This window comes from Bubalus bubalis, chromosome 13 (genome assembly GCF_019923935.1).
Source record: "Bubalus bubalis isolate 160015118507 breed Murrah chromosome 13, NDDB_SH_1, whole genome shotgun sequence".
NCBI classification, from domain to species: Eukaryota; Metazoa; Chordata; class Mammalia; order Artiodactyla; family Bovidae; genus Bubalus; species Bubalus bubalis.
The window spans coordinates 13647079-13660106 of NC_059169.1; the positions used below are offsets into that span (position 1 = coordinate 13647079).

A 13028-nucleotide genomic window follows, 5' to 3' on the forward strand; every position below is an offset into this window, starting at 1 on the left:
TGTACCTTGCCAAGCTTGTCAATATTATTTGTATTCTTTCTTTCTATTTTTTATTTTTCTGTAATATGTATTTTAAAATTTTTATTGAAATACAGTTGATTTACAATGTTGTGTTAGTTTCAGGTATACAGTAAAGTGATTCAGTTATATATATATATATATATATATTCTTATTTTACATTCTCTTCTATTATAGGTTATAACAAGATACTGAGTGTAGTTCCCTGTGCTATATAGTAGGTCTTTATTATCTGTCTTATATATAGTAGTGTGTATATTTTAATCCCAAACTTAATTTACCCCTCTCCCTCCCACCCTTTAGTAACTATAAATTTGTTTTCTTGTCTATGAGTCTAATTCTGTTTTATAAATAAGCGTATTTGTGTCCTTTTTTTAGATTCCACATATAAGCAATATCATAAGCTTTTGCACAGCAAAGGAAACCATAAACAAAACAAAAAGCCTACAGAATGGTAAAAAATATTTGCAAATAATGTGACTGACAAGGGATTAATCTCCAAAATATACGAACAGCTCATATAGCTCACTACAAAAAAAAAAGGCTTAAAAAATGGGTAGAAGACCTAAATAGACATTTCTCCAAAGAGTATACACAGATGAACAAAAGGCATATGAAAAGACATTCGACATGAGAAATGTAAATCAAAACTATAATGAGCTACCACCTCACACCAGTTAGAACAGCCACCATCAAAAAGTCTACAAATAATAAATACTAGAGAGAGCGCAGAGAAAAAAGGAACCCTCCTACACAATGGAGAAGAGTATGGGGGCATATATCTGAAGAAAAACATAATTTGAAAATATACATGCACTCCTACATTCATTGCCGAGCTACTTACAATAGCCAGGAAACGGAAGCAACCTAAGTGTCCAGTGACACTTAGGTTATGAATGAATAAAGAAGACATGATACATATATGCAATGGAACCCTATTCAACCATAAATAAGAATGAAATAATGCCATCTGTAGCAACATGGATGGACCTAGAAATTATCATACTAAGCCAGAGAGGGAAAGACAAATACATGATACGTTTCTTTATTTTAGCAGATCAATATGTAAGGACCCAAAAGGAAGGATCTTGTTCATAAGTCAGTCTCCATTCCAGAACCTGGGAGGCTGACGTGACTTTCCATTCCAACACAGAGTAGGGAACATCTCCTGTACTCACCCTACCATGCCTTTCTCTAGCTTCTTCCTGCTCCTGTACCCTGAATGCTAATTATCTTCCCTGATGTCTTTTTAACTTTGCACAAAATCCCCCCAAAGCTCCCTGGATTAAATTTAAATGCCTTCACAATTTTTATTTCCTGTTTATTGACTTGCTTAGACCCTATCTCTAACCTCCTAGATCTAAGTCATGTTTAGCTTGCTTCCCAAGCTCTCCAAATACCCCAGTCCTGTCAAATTTAATTTCTGGATTAAAGCTCCCAGGTAAACACAAATTTCTGTCATTTCATCTTCTTCTATTGTTTCTCATTATCTCTTTTATTGTTTTCCCAATTTCCTCTGTCTCTTCCCTCTTCCTCATAACTGGTATCACTTTGATTTGTCAGGTATTTTTTCCAGACCTCATCACTGAATCTCTTTCCATTTCAGATTTATTGTGCTAAAGTTCTTCAAACTATAGTTTCTTTCCTAGTTATTTCAAACCCTGGATAATAAAGGGAATGCTCTATATTTGTCAAGTTCAAAAATAACTTTCCCCACTGGCTATTGCTTTCAGTAGGATAGTATTACTACACAAAACACAGGAATAAAAAGAACAAAGAACCAATACTGCAAATTGTAATATCCTAACCATTCTGGAGACATGGCAAGCCTTTTGCATGTGGTATGTTTTATAGCTTCAAAAGAAAGGGGTCTATCTCTGGATGGGGTTTTATTCCTGAAAGCCTGACAGTGGCCCCACTTGGGAAGTTAGAACTTCATCTATTGTAATTTTCTCTTTTCCAATTTGTAGGAAAAAGAAATATTTCCATGGCACAATTCGAGGATAACATATTACCTAAAAACAAACAAACAAAAACCCTACTACTTTAATAAGGGAAAACAGATGTATCCATCAAGCAATAAGTTATTTTGCTTTATCATTCAAAAAGTGCATAATATGTTTATCAAAATTATGGACTTTATTCTTTACAATTTTTTTGTTTTTTATGCATAAAATAAATAGGCCTCTTCTTTGTCCAACCAAGACCTTATACGGTACGGAAGATATGGGACCTAAATACCCCAACACATCTGCCTTGGGAACAGGTTTGCGGATTCCCTTCCAAGTATCTTTTTTTACCTCTAGTCTCAGTCAGAACCCCAAGACCAGTCAGCAGCATCTCTGCCCCTTTCCCTTGCTGTCATCTTTCAGCACTGCCCCCAGCTAAACATCTTTAGGCACCAATCACTTCTCTCATTCTCATCTTCTTAAGGCTCATTCCTTCCTTCTCGTTCCTACTGATTCTTCCCATAGCCAATGCCCATCCAATCCTTTCCTCTGGGCCCTTTGGAAACACCCTGCTCCTTGCCACACACTCACATTCCTGTCTTCTCAAGCTCATGTTAGGGTGTTGATTCTTCCTTACCTTAAATAGACCCTGCTTTCTGAGGATTTGTTTTCCCTATTTAGTGGGAGCCTTCTCATTTTCTCACACCCATCCACAAGCATTCTTTAGTAGAGATTTCTCTGCCATTTCTGAACCATGACTTCTCCACCCTTTCCCACACTTCTTCTCAGAGGCACGTGGCATCTGCCTATCCCATCCCAGCCCCATCACCTCATTACTGTGATCCTGTGATCAATCTCACAGCTGATGAGGGTGTTGGCATCCATCTTTCTCTAGTTCGCAGCTTTGCCATCTGTCTGAACGCTTCTCTGACAACCCATCCTGATGAAAGGTTGTTGTTGAACGAAAAGACGCTGGGATTCTTGGCCCCCAGAGGAGAAGAATTCAATCTGGGGCCAGAGACGAGGCTTGATTGCTCAGAGCTTTTGTGTAATAAAGTTTTATTAAAGTATAAAGGAGATAGAGAAAGCTTCTGACATAGGCATCAGAAGGGGACAGAAAGAGTACCCCCCTGTTAGTCTTCAGCTGGAAGTTATACAGTCACTAGCAGTCTGTTAATGAAAGAAAGGAATGTCTTAAAACTCAGAATGGCACCAGGCCCCTCACCCATAAGATGCATTTTGGGATAATCTTGGCACCAAATGGTTCATCCTGGGCCATAAAATGATTAACTTGAATCTTGTAGAAGGACAGATTACCATACAAATAGTTTCGTTTACTTAGATTAGAGAAACAATATCTGAGTATAACATACTGGTTTGTCAAGTAGGTTCTGAGCCATTAGGCAGAACCGACTTGAAGACAGAGTTTGGGGTAAATGCATAGTACATCAGCACAGCTTAAGACAAACATTTCCATAAGAAAAATGCATTGGTTATCTCAAGGTTTGAGAATAGTTAACTTCAGGTGAAACCAGGTGTCATTATGGCAACACAGTATTTTAAGAGAAAACTCCTTTTAAATTTGTATAGAGAAGAAAAAAAATATCGCTAGTTTGTTTCCTCCTGCCGCTTAAGAGATATAAAAATGTCTGACACTTGCAGGCTATTTCCTCCCTTTGGAGATCCCTGACCTTCCTGCCTGTTACCCTCTCACTGACAGCCACTGTTGGATACTGTTATCTCTCAGGCTACCCACCTCCATCATCCCACTCTGTGAGTTCAGACTTCAGAACACTGGCATTCCCCTCTTACTCTTGCACCTTTACCCTTACTGCTGTGGTTTGGGGTGTAGTCTTAAATTACACTGTCTTTTATAACATTGATATTAAGCAGTTGACTTTTTCTCCATCTGAATGAAAAGTTCCTTGAAGGCAAGAATAATACTTCATATTTTTGATGCGTCCATTCCATCATTAAACACATTTTATTCTCTGTGTGTAGCACAGTGTTTCATGAAATGTATTAAAACAGGGTCAACAAATGGGCCACAGACCAAAACTGGCACACTGCCTGTTTGCAAAGGACTCACAAGCTAAGAGGTGGTTGTGATAACGAATGAACCAGGTGGTCCAGTGATAAAGAATCCACCTGCCAATGCAGGAGATGCAGGAAACACCGGTTTGATCCCTGGGTTGGGAAGATCCTCTGGAGGAAGCCAGAGCAACCCACACCAGTATTTTTGCCTGGGAAATCTCATGGATAGAGGAGCCTGGTGGGCTACAGTCCATGGGGTTGCAAAGAGTAGGACAAGACTGTGTGACTGAGCATGTATGCACAGCTAAGGATATATATATATTTTTTATATATTTCTAATTGATTGCAAGGGAAAAAAAAGAAAAGAAGAATATTCATGACCTGTGAAATTATATGAAATTTAAGCTTTAGCATCTCATAAATAAAGTTACATTGGCACACAGCCATGCTTATTCACGTGTGTATTGTCTATAGTTGTTTTCACATCACAACAGAAGTTAAGAATGTAGTTGAAATAGGAACCATATGGCCAGCAAAGCTCGAAATATTTACTATTTGACTCTTTATAGAAAGTTTGCTGATCTCTGCATTAGAAAGTTGAAGCAACTGAATTAAATTCACTGGATTATTGAAATATTCATCCCAAATATCTCCCCCTCAAAACAAAACAAAAATCACACCAAAAAAAAAACACCAAAAAACCTCAAAAATAAGTAAAGAAAAAAAGAAAAAGAAATGATGTCTTCTCTTAGAGTCCCCAGTTGCAACACTGTCCATGACATAATCTGATACTGTGAGATCACAAAGCAATCTGAACTCAGGAAAGAAGGTCATGTCCCTGGATCATTTTGCACCAAAGTCTCCCTTTGGGAAGCGGTGAGAGTACCCTCCATATTCTTTACCTAGACAATCCATACTGAAATTAATGCAAGAAGACATAAAAGAGCTGTGTTTCCAGCTGTTGAAACCCATGTTGTACAGAAGGAATATGAATCATGGATTGGAAACAATGAGGCTTCTTTTCTAATTAATCATTTTTATGCACTTGTCTCTGACTGCAGCATAGAGATCAGTGGGGAGGGGTGGTGGGAAAAATGACCCAAAACAATGGAAATTTCCATAGCTGCCTCTTTCTCCTGCAACACTATGAATAAATGAAAGTTAAAGCCAGTGGTGTCTTTGCACCACCGTTAAGGCACAGAGATACTTTGATCAAATGATGGGAAATGCAAAACTTGGAGACTTGACTCAGTAGTTAATAAAGTGCTGCCTTTACCCCGCTGTAACATCTGTACTTGTCCAGCCATGGCCACATAGGTGCCAACACACTAACTCAATCGGCTTCCTACCTGAAGTCTCAGCTTAATTAGGACCATTTATCAAAATGACACCTGTTTTGGAGGCCGGATCAAATTGATTACTGTTGTTCGGGCTGGATCTCCGCAAATGCTGTTAAGTACCTATTTTTAGAGCAAAAGATGGGTAAATATTTATCCCAAAGATGGTAGTAAATACAGTATGTTGACAAGAAAAAAATATATCTGATACGTGAAGAACATCCATACTTTAAGAGGAAAGCCGTATTTTTACTCTTGCACTGAACCTGCAAAACGTGGGATTCTGAAAAATCAATGTTTCGCAGCTTTTCTTTCAAAGAGATTGGCTAAAAACATTCCTGGTTTATATCAAGGTAAAGGGACTAATCCCAACAACCAGGGATTTAACTAAACACAATGTTAAATATAATAAAAATATTTATGTAGCACACTAGCCAGATAAAGTCACAATGGGGCACCAGGAAGCCACTGACTGTTTACAGATTAATCAATTAATCTAAATGATGTCAAGATGAGTTGGTTTCTACAGTAACATCCATTGTTAAAAGGCTTTACCTGTGATGTACCTGGCAAAGATATCATTTCCCATCTTAGCTTAATATTTCATTTTACTCTCTGCATGTGCCATAAATATGCATTCATACCAAGGTGTGTACCATAGATTACGGCCTCCAAGCACATAACTGTGCCATTGTATTTCTCTTAAGTAGGAAAAGGCCCTCTATATGACAAATATTGTAACTATAACATGTGTTGTTTCATTTAAATGGTACATTTTCAAGAGAGAGTTCACTTTTTTTTTTTGACCAAAATAAAAATCACAACAACAAAATGAAAGATAATGTAATGTCTTCATTTCTTCATCTAAATTCTGAAACTGTTCAAGGTAGTTCCCCTCTGAAACAGACATAAAAGCCAGCTGTTACTTGTTTTTAAATGCTTGAAAATCTTTAAGTTAGCCCATGAAATCCATTTTTTAGTGTTTCATTCCCTCTTCAGTTCAGCTCAGTTGCTCAGTCATGTCCAACTCTTTGTGACCCCATAAACCGCAGCACACCAGGTCTCTCTGTCCATCACCAATTTCCAGAGTCCACCAAACCCATGTCCATTGAGTCAGTGATACCATCCAACCATCTCATCCTCTGTCATCCCCTTCTCCTCCTGCCCTCAATCTTTCCCAGCATCAGGGTCTTTTCAAATGAGTCAGCTCTTTGCATCAGGTGGCCAAAGTATTGGAGTTTCAGCTTCAACATCAGTCCTTCCAATGAACACCCAAGACTGATGTCCTTTAGATGGACTGGTTGGATCTCCTTGCAGTCCAAGGGACTCTCAAGAGTCTTCTCCAACACCACAGTTCAAAAGCATCAATTCATCCTTCACCAAAGTGACACTTCTGGTTGTGTCTTCACTTAAACCTCACGCCCAGGCCGAGTGAGGGTGAAACAGAAGCCCAGAGACTCAACCAAAAATGACTTTCCAAGATCAGCCCAGTAGAGGCAAGATAAATTTTATAAGACATTATCTCAGGATTAGCCACAATTAATGATTCCATGCTTATAAAGTACTTCTTTGCTCTTTTAATTTTTCCCCAGCTGAAATACATTTTCTCTTATTTCTTAAATTTTAAGATACTTGATGAAAGTGAAAGTCACTCAGTCATGTCCAACTCTTTGTGACCCCGTGGACTATACAGTCCATGGAATACTTCAGGCCAGAATATTGGAGTGGTGGCCTTTCCCTTCTCCAGGGGATTTTCCCAACCTAGGGATCAAACCCAGGTCTCCCGCATTGCAGGCAGATTCTTTACCAGCTGAGCCACCAGGGAAGTCCAAGATACTTGATAGTCACTTAATAATAATAACAGTATCACAATAATATATAACTAACATATAAGTAAATATGTAAGTAAAATAATTTAAAATGTAAAAATAATGTATAAATAAAAATGACACAATAATAATTTCGGTTGTTCACAAAGACATGAAAACAAACAAACAAAAAACTGGGTAAATAGAATTTCCAGGCAAAGAGCTAATAAGAAAGAAACAAACCAATCAATTTATAAGCTGATCACTAATTAAAAACAGGAAAATGAAGTTATTTTAATGAAATGTTCTATCAATGATGTACTCATGCAACTAGGAACGGATGTGTAAGAACTTTAAGATATATTGCTTTGCCTTTTCCAATATCACTTCTTGCATTAAAAAATTAAAGGTGGACACATCTAACATAATTATTGAAAATAGTCCTATCTAGGCAGTGAGGAAAGCATTAAAAAGTACTGATGTTCATTTCCAGTAAAAATGTGCCACTTTTGGAAGAAACGTGACTTTTAGAATGTTAAGTCTGCTATTTTTAATTTGTGGACTTTGGAAATTATTAGATAATTCAAAAAGAGAATTTCAAGTCCCAGAATAAACTCATTGTTTGCACCTCCTAGTGGAGATAATCTGTAATGACAGCATCGGTATTCCCACCAGGTAAGTCCCCAGGATGATTTAATTAGGCCAAACTCGATTGAGTGCCCGTTTACTTCTTAAACGGCCTTGTGTATGGGTATACTTGTCAGGTACAAGCAATTAAATCTCCTGTCTACACAGGATGCCTGTGATCAAAATTCACATTGTAAGCTCATACTTATGATGCTTGGAGGAAATGTTTTATTCCTAGTGACTCCCTCAATTGCAGACTTACAAGCTAATATATTGCAGTGCATAAACCATGCATTCAACTTCAGAATAATTCAATTACCCTTTAGAAAAAATTAAATGCACTTCCAGTAATAAGGCAAACATGCTCCACTTAAACAAACATAAAAGTTTGCCCAAATTATTTAAGAATGGCCTAAAAGAAATCTAAGTAATGGATGACTGGATGATGGAGATATTCATCTCTAGGAAGTATAAGATTCTCACCAGAAGAACCCTGTAGGAAGATCACTAGTCTAGGGAAATTGTTTTGTGAAACAATTACCTGGCTCTGCAACCTTGGGCTAAGCTAATCCTATCTGGCTATCTCTAAATCTGTATTCTTTTATTCTAAAACAAAGATAATTTATATTCCACCTAGAACATAAGACTGTGAACATATATAAAAATGCAAACTTTTCTTCTTAATTTCTAAAATATGCCAAACATTTAATCTCAGGTTTCTCATGTTAAAATTTAGTGCAAGCCTCAAATTTTACTCTTCCTTGTCCAAACCAGCAGTGCTCACAGTTATGGGGCTCTGGAGTCTCATTTGCCACCGTTAGCCTTCAGAATCACAGCGTAACTGAAAGCACCATAGAAGCCAATATCCTGACATGGAAATCAGAACATCTTGAAAACCCACAGGTAACATGTAAAAGGAGCTAATGAGTGTGTCTCTAGGATACACAGCTTGCTGCTGTTGGGCTGAGTCATGCTCTTAGGTATTCAGTTAATTTATACTCTGAAAAAAAAAAGGGTGGGGCGGGGAGAAGAGAGAAGGGAGGGGAAAATAAAGAAGAATGAAAATAATTGGACTATTCTGCTTGAGATTATATAGGGAAAGGAAATGTGTTAGTCACTCAGTCGTGCCCAACTCTTTGCAACCCCGTGGACTGTAGCCATCCATGCTTCTCTGTCCATGGAATTCTCCAGGCAAGTACACTGGAGTAGGTAGCCATTCCCTTCTCCAGGGGATCTTCCCGACCCAGGGATTGAACCCAGGTCTCCCATATTGCAAGCAGATTCTTTACCGTCTGAACATCAGGGAAGCTCATATAGGGAACTAGCTTCCATCTGAAAGACAGACTGGAGTCTTTAGACTAGATATCCAAAGGTAGCATTTTTTTTTTTTAACCTTCTATGGTAGCAGCTATTAAGGTCAGTTATATAACTATTACCCATATATCCATTACATATACACTGTTGTCGGAGAAGGCAATGGCACCTCACTCCAGTACTCTTGCCTGGAAAATCCCATGGATGGAGGAGCCTGTTAGGCTGCAGTCCATGGGGTCATGAAGAGTCAGACACGACTGAACGACTTTGCTTTTACTTTTCACGTTCATGCGTTGGAGAAGGAAATGGCAACCCACTCCAGTGTTCTTGCCTGGAGAATCCCAGGGACAGGGGAGCCTGGTGGGCTGCCATCTATGGGGTTGCACAGAGTCGGACACGACTGAAGCGACTTAGCAGCAGCAGCAGCATACACTATTGTAGTGTATATGTTATTGTAACATATGAGCCACCTTCTTCCCTCTTTAACCATTCCCAAGTTAGACACAAATAAAGGAATAACTTAAATTTTCTTTTTTTTTAATTTAAAGGTTTTTCCCCCTGAATTCATTCCAGAAAGAACATCCAAGGGGTTATTTTGTGACACCACAAATTATAGGTATTTCATCCTGAAAGCAATTGCTCTGGGTCCATTCATAAATGTCAAGACTGGAGATGATTCTGGGATTCAGGCCCCAAATGAGGCATCAGAAAGATGTTCCATGTACTTCCACCTGCCAGCACCAACATGGAAATTAACTGAATGGTGTTGGGGGTGGGTTTGAGCCACTGTACGGCCAGCCCTATTGCAAAAGGAATTGGAATAGATTGTCTTGTTCTAAAGTTGGGTGCTGTTCTGAGCAGTGTATTAAGGATGCCTATACTCCATCACCTGGGCAACAGGGCATCTGCTGAACAGCCACTTTTGATGACAAAAGAAAGGTGACATTCTCTCCATTGCTACTTCTCTTCTCCAACTTCACTCATGATTCATCTCATTCTTGTCCTGGCTGGATTTCATACCTAACATACTAACACAAAAAATTCAACCAGGAAAACACATTTTTTTTCTTTGAAGAAATAAACATTTCAAAACAATTCTAGCTTACAACAATAAGTGGCTACTTAACATGTAAAAACATGCTACAGATCATGGACAAATACAGGGAATACTACCTGGTTACATTCTATTTCTAAACCAAAACACAACACACCTTCAATTCTGCCATTTCAAGATGTAACAGTGTCACAGAAGCTCCTTTTTGAGGAGGGTTGACACCTTTTACCAAATTCATATCCATAAACCTACTGAAACAGATACACAGGAAGAACTACAGGAAGAGATGTCCCCTCTGCAAAAGATTTCTAACATTAAGTTGTGTGAGCTACACAAGTCAGAGGGGCCACCATCAAAAAATCTACAAACAGTAAGTGCTGTAGAGGTTGTGGAGAAAAGGGAACCCTCTTACACTGTTGGTGGGAATATAAACTGATACAGCCACTATGGAGAACAGTATAGAGATTCCTTTAAAAACCTAGAAATAAAACTATCATATATGACTCAGCAATCCCACTGGTGGGCACACTGCCCTGAGAAAACCACAATTCTAATAGACACATGCACCCTGGTGTTGGCTGCAGCACTATTTACCATAGTTAGAACGTGGAAGCAACCTAGATGTCCATTGACAGATGAAGGGATAAAGAAGCTTTGGTGCATAGACACAATGGAATATTACTCAGCCATAAAAAGGAATGGATGTGAGTTTATTCTAGTGAGGTGGATGAAACTAGAGCCTGTTACATAGAACGAAATGTCAGAAAGAGAAAAACAGACGTTGTATATTAACACATATACATGGAATCTAGAAAAATGGTACTGATGAACCTATTTGTAGGGCAGCTGTAGAGATGCAGATGTAGAGAAGAGACTTGTGGAGACGGGGTGGTGGGGGAAGGAGAGGGTGGGACAAATTGAGAGAGTAACATTGAAAAACATACATTACCATATGTAAAATAGATATCCAGTGGGAATTTGCTGTATAATGTAGGGAGCTCAATCCAAGGCTTTGTGATGCCGTCTATGGGGTCACACAGAGTCGGACACGACTGAAGCGACTTAGCAGCAGCAGCAGCAGAGGGGTGGGATGGGTGAGAGATGGAAGGGAGGCTTAAGTGGGAGGGGACATATACATACCGTGTATACCAACAAGTGATTCATGTTGATATATGACAGAAACCAACACAATATTGTAAAGCAATTATCCTCCAATTAAAAATAAACTTAATAAAAAAAATAGTGTGTAAGCTAAAACATGCTTTCAGATAAATGAGAAATTTCTGAAAAGAATGGATAGAAAACCATGATATGAGGTCTCAAGTTTTAAGCTGCCTAATTATTCATGTAAAATTCACTAACACACACAACAGTTCTCTATAAATACATTCATTTTGATTATTCCATTACTGATTCAGTCATTGGGACACTTACTAGTTGTTAGGCCTGAATAATACACTTCTGTTTAAACGTGAGTGCTCGAAGAATGAAATCCCCCAGGAATGAGGAAAAAATAACTAAGCCCGTTTACCTGGTAGGAGTTCAGTGGGCAATTTTCATTAAAAATACCTAGGCACAGGTGTCAGCTATCATTGATCTTGTTAACTTCTGGCTTAGATATTGACCTTGCTTCAGCTATTTTGCCTCTGGTTTTCTCTGAGCTTTACTACAATACGTGCTTTAATTTCCTGTGTTATTAATCTTCAGCCCAGGGAAAATGAAGCTGATGTACCATAAGAAATGTTGCTCATCACCTTTCCACACCGACATCTGTAGCATCTTCTAAGGCCGGGAAGTTATTAAAGTGCATTTCAAGACCATTACTCCTTTGTCTTAGGTGATTTGTGCCTTGTTAGAATGGAAATCAATTTATTCCCTGTTACATCATAAAGTGCTAAGAGGAAAATCATATTTACTTCAGCATCTCCAGATTGTCTTAGGAAGTTTCAAATAAGGAATTGAGATTGGTGTTTTACAGTTGCCCATGGAAAAATAATCTTGATTTTATCCCATCATGCTGTCAATTTCACCATCTGTATTTCAGAATTTGAGGAATTTTAAAGTCAATGTGCTACAGTTTACTGTGCAACCATCTAGAATCAATTATAAAATTAGAATAACAATTTATTATCCTAAAAGGAAAATTTCATATTATAACTCATGTGTCTTTTTTTCCATCTTGAGGGAGAAACACAGGTTTGAACTGCACAGATACACTTAGATGTGAATTTTTTCACTAGTAAATACTAGAGTACCACATGATCCATAGTTGGTGGAATCTGTGGATAAGGGACAGATACGAGGAATCGCAGATACCAAGACCCAACATGAAGTTATACTCAAGAATTTTGACTGTGTGGAGAGTCGGCAGTCTTAATCCCTCAGGTTCAAGGGTCAACTGTAATCACTGTTTTCAATCATCCATGCTAAACAGACAAATAACTGAATACAAGGGACTGTGTCAAATCATCTTTGTATCCATCACCCCCAGTACCTCCAATCTGCCAAGTTGCTTACATCTTACAACCTGTTGATAAAATCTCCAGCTATCTGGAGTTCTAAGCAAGTAGATGTCTATGGTCACTTTCCCTCTGGCCCATGAGATTTTTGGAACCACCTCTTACCTTGCTAGACCCTGAGCCACAGTTACCCAGGCCACTTCTCGCTAACAGCACCATATCTCCTCGACTGCTGCTTGCTAAATGAATTTTGTTTAGTGCATTCACCTGAGTCCGTTCCTCCAAATTCTAACCCCCACCATAATACTGCGGTTCAATGGAATGTGGATAACAAATTCACTTGACAAATTGAATTTATTGGTAGCTGTCATGAGCATTGTTCTTTGTGTCTGGAACACTGTACTATTTAAGACCATCACAATTCCTA

At 38.4% G+C, this 13028-nt stretch overlaps 1 protein-coding gene across 1 annotated transcript in view; it reads right to left on the reverse strand.

Annotated features, from left to right (window-relative positions):
- Positions 1–13028, reverse strand: part of HS6ST3 (heparan sulfate 6-O-sulfotransferase 3) — a 727486-nt gene that overhangs the window by 564700 nt on the left and 149758 nt on the right. The window lies entirely within an intron of this gene.